Source organism: Colobus angolensis, unplaced genomic scaffold (assembly GCF_000951035.1).
Source record: "Colobus angolensis palliatus isolate OR3802 unplaced genomic scaffold, Cang.pa_1.0 Scaffold37, whole genome shotgun sequence".
NCBI classification, from domain to species: Eukaryota; Metazoa; Chordata; class Mammalia; order Primates; family Cercopithecidae; genus Colobus; species Colobus angolensis.
In genome coordinates, this window is record NW_012117043.1 from 5,252,233 (window position 1) to 5,256,933 (window position 4,701).

Consider the following 4,701-nt stretch of genomic DNA (forward strand, 5'->3'; position numbering starts at 1 on the left):
CAAGCTCCGCCTCCCAGGTTCACGCCATTCTCCTGCCTCAGCCTCCCAAGTAGCTGGGACTACAGGCGCCTGCCACCACGCCCAGCTAATTTTTTGCATTTTTAGTAGAGACGGGGTTTCACCGTGTTAGCCAGGATGGTCTCGATCTCCTGACCTCGTGATCCGCCCACCTTAGCCTCCCAAAGTGCTGGGATTACAGGCGTGAGCCACCACGCCCGGCCAAGAACAGGTGTTTTTCATCATTAGCAACACTCAAAGAAATTCAAGAATACTTTATGAATGGTGAAAATACTGGAGTAGACAATGTGGTCATCAGAAATGAAGTTCTCCCAGCATAGCAAAAAGGGTCTGTTAGTACCTGTGATATCAGAGCCATGGGGGGCACAAATAATCATAGAGGCCTCAGAGCTGTTGTCAGCCTGGCATTCCTGGATACCATTGAAAGCAGCCAAAGTATTACTTTCCTGATGTGAAATCAAACCTTCTGGAATAAAATTAGGAAGACAGTTCAATAATGAGATTATATAGTATAACTGAGGTGGGCTGGGTCATACTTTGTAGATGAAGGTAATCCAGCAATTGTCCTAAATCAGCAATTATACTAAATAGTGTGGAGTTGGTTTTCTGCTGCTGCTGTTGTTTTTTGTTGATTGGGGAGTGGTTAAGACAGGGTCTTACTCTCACTAGGCTGGAGTGTAGTGGCGCAACACAGCCTCAGTCTCCCCAAGCTCAGGTGATATCAGCACCTCGGCCTCCCAAAGTGATGGGATTACAGGCATGAGCTACCGCCCCTGGCCTAAACAGAGTTAGTATGGTTTTCATGGCAGAGCTTTGTGGCTGAGAAATGCAGCTTCAGGGCCAGTGTGTTTCAGGAGCGAATGGATTTGGCTCTCCACAACTCAAGAGTGTTGAGTAAGACATTTAGTGGCCAGGCACAGTGGCTCATGCCTGTAATCCCAGCACTTTGGGAGGCTGAGGCAGGCAGATTACCTGAGGTCAGGGGTTCAAGACCAGCCTGGCCAACATGGCGAAACCCCGTCTCTACCAAAAACACAAAAAATTAGCCAGGTGTGGTGGTGCATGCCTATAGTCCCAGCTACTCAGGAGGCTGAGGCAGGAGAATTGCTTGAATTCAAGAGATGGAGGTTGCAGTGAGCCAAGATCATGTCACTGCACTCCAGCCTGGGTGACAGAGTGAGACTCTGTCTTAATAATAGTAATAATAAATTAGATTCAGTGACATTGGCATTAACGACTTTTTTTTTTTTTTTTTTTTTTGAGATAGAGTTTTGCTCTTGTTGCCCAGGCTAGAGTGCAATAGCATGATCTTGGCTTACTGCAACCTCCGCCTCCCACATTCAAGCAATTATCCTGCCTCAGCCTCCTAAGTAGTTGGGGTTACAGGCATGTGCCACCACAACTGGCTAATTTGGTATTTTTAGTAGAGACAGGGTTTCTCCAAGTCAGGATGGTCTCAAACTCCTGACCTCAGGTGATCCAGCTGCCTCGGCCTCCCAAAGTGCTGGGATTACAGGTGTGAGCCACCACGCCTGGCCAATATTAATGACGTTTTAACAGTCACAATTGCTCTGTGAACTTATATGACAAAACTCAGCTTTTAAAAACCACTGAGTATATATGTCACTCTCATATTTCTGAGCATCAACCCTTCCTTCCTTGACCCCCATGAGGCTAAGGGATGGTTGGAAATTCAGAGATGAGGTGAGACTCACAAACTGAGGGGCATGTCTTAGGACAGCACACCTGAGTTGGCAGGAATAGCCATGATCTGAGATTAATAGGTGTGCCCGTGTTGCCCTTCCCCGCGTGTGAGGGAACTCTCCAAATAACATTCTATATTGAGGGGCTGTGTTTCTCCATCTCAACTTACTTGGGGCCTTTGATTTAGTCATGATTTGGTCATGTAGTTGGTTTGATTCTGTGTATGTGTGTGTATGTGTGTGTGTGTGTGTAATATGTGTGCTGTATATCTGTACACATATAAATGTATTATGTACAAGCAATTCTCCTGTCTCAGCCTCCTGAGTAGCTGGGATTACAGGTGCTTGCCACCACGCCCAGCTAATTTTTTGTATTTCTAGTAGAGATGGGGTTTCACTGTGTTAGCCAGGATGGTCTCAGTCTCTTGACCTCGTAGTCCACCCGCCTTGGCCTCCCAAAGTGGTGGGATTACAGGTGTGAGCCACCGCGCCCGGCCGCTCAGTAATTTTTAAAAACTGAGTTTTAGGCCAGGCATGGTGGCTCACGCCTGTAATCCCAGTACTTTGTACATCATACATACACAGATATACACATATAAGCGCACTCAGTTTGTTACCAAATCCAGGCCTGATGCTACTTGCCTGTGTGGCAGGAACTGCAGATACTTGAATGTTGGCAAAGTCAGCTTGGGGGTTCCAAAGTACAGGGGGCAGCAGTTGAGGGGCAGAATAGCCTGGGTTGGGGAGCCTCATTTTAAATGCATTCTCTTATTCAGTCCTCACAGGAATTTTGTGAGCCAGGCAGGCAGTATTATTCCCACTTTACAATTTTAGGAAACGAAAACAGAGAGACAAAGTTTGATGAAGACCCAGAGTGGAGCAGCGATTCAGACCCGGCACAACCGACTGCGTTGCCTTCCCCTATGTCACCCCATCACCACTGCCTCCCTGACTGCCCTGCTCGGCAGCGCCCGATTGAGACTGGTTGTTAGAAATCCACACAGAATCTTTACGTGTGTCCAGAAAGGGAAGGAATCAATATTTCACGTCAGCCTTCCCAAGATAGCAGCCGCTGAAGACGAGTTTCTGCCGCCACCGCGGCTCCCCGAGCTGTTCGATTCCAGCAAACAGCTTCTGGAAGAAGTCGAAGGAGCGACTGAACCCACCGGTTCCCGGATAGTCCAGGAAAAGGTGTTAAAGGGCCTCGACCTCCTTCAGAAGGTTGCCAAAATGTTATCGCAGCTCGACTTGTTTAGCCGAAATGAAGATTTGGAGGAGATTACTTCCACCAACCTGAAGTACCTGATGGTGCCAGCATTTCAAGGAGCCCTCACCATGAAACAAGTCAACCCCAGTAAACATCTAGATCATTTGCAGCAGGCTCGCGAACACTTTATAAAATACTTAACTCAGTGCCATTACTATCGTGTGGCCGAGTTTGAGCTACCCCAAACCAAGACCAACTCAGCTGAAAATAACACTGCTATTACTTCCACGGCTTATCCTAGCCTCGTTGCTATGGCATCTCAAAGACAGGCTAAAATAGAGAGATACAAGCAGAAGAAGGAGTTGAAGCATAGGTTGTCCACAATGAAATCTGCTGTGGAAAGTGGTCAAGCAGATGATGAGCGTGTTCGTGAATATTATCTTCTTCACCTTCAGAGGTGGCTTGATAACCAGCTTAGAAGAGATTGAGAGCATTGATCAGGAAATAAAGATCCTGGGAGAGAAAGACTTTTCAAGAGAGGCATCCACTTCGAACTCATCTGGCCATGAGAGGCCTCTAATAAAACCCTTCATTCTCACTCGGAACTACATGGCGCAAGCCAAAGTATTTGGCGCTGGTTATCCAAGTCTGGCTTCTATGACAGTGAGTGACTGGTATGATCAACATCAGAAACATGCAGTGTTACCAGATCAGGGAATAGCTAAGGCAACACCAGAAGAATTCAGAAAAGCCACTGAGCAACAGAAAGATCAAGAAAAGGAGGAAGAGGATGATGAACAAACACTCCAAAGAGCTCGAGAGTGGGATGACTGGAAAGACACCCACCCTAGGGGTTACGGCAATGGACAGAACATGGGCTAATCTTCCCACAACACGGCAGGACTGCAGGGTGCACACCTTCCCCGCCAAGCAAAACCATGCAGCCTTCCCTTCCCTGGGCTCCCGTACAGCTGTACAACGAAGGCAAAGATGCTTAACGTTGCTTTGAGTTCAATAAAGTGTTAAATTATTATTGTTATTATTATTTTTTTAGATGGAGTTTTTTACTTGTCGCCTAGGTTGGAGTACAATGGTGCGATCTTGGCTCACTGCAACCTCCGCATCCTGGTTCAAGCGATTCTCCTGCCTCAGCCTCCTGAGTAGCTGGGATTACAGGCGCCTGCCACCACACCCAGCTAGTTTTTTGTATTTTGAGATGGGGTTTCACCATGTTGGTCAGGCTGGTCTTGAACTCCTGACCTCAGGTGATCCACCCGCCTTGGTCTCCCAAAGTGCTGGGATTACAGACGTGAGCCTGGCCTAAAGTATTAAATTATTAAGCGTGTATTTGTACCGTAGAAGATGTGAGCCATCAATCTAGTTTTGGCATCATCATCCTCATCGTGGTGTGTTCCAATTTCTTAAGTGGAATGAAAAGAACACTGAGGGCCAGGCACGGTGGCTTCTGTCTGTAATCCCAGCACTTTGGGAGGCCGAGGTTGGCGGGTCACCTGAGGTCAGGAGTTCGACCCCAGCCTGGCCAACGTGGTGAAACCCCATCTCTACTAAAACTACAACAATTAGTTGGACGTGGTGGCAGGCACCTGTAATCCCAGGTACTCGGGAGGCTGAGGCAGGAGAATTGCTTGAACCTGAGAGGCGGAGGTTGCAGTGAGCCGACATCACGCCATTGCGCTCCAGCCTGGGCAACAAGAAAAAAAGAAAGAGAAAGAGAGGGAGGGAGGGAGGGAGGAAAGGAGGGAGGGAGGGAAA

General features: G+C 47.8%; 1 protein-coding gene and 1 pseudogene across 1 annotated transcript in view; both read left to right on the forward strand.

The window, feature by feature from the left end:
- The window catches only part of TEX14 (testis expressed 14), a 167,127-nt gene that overhangs the window by 33,345 nt on the left and 129,081 nt on the right, over nt 1–4,701 (forward strand). The window lies entirely within an intron of this gene.
- On the forward strand, nt 2,563–3,810 carry LOC105520093 (annotated as a pseudogene).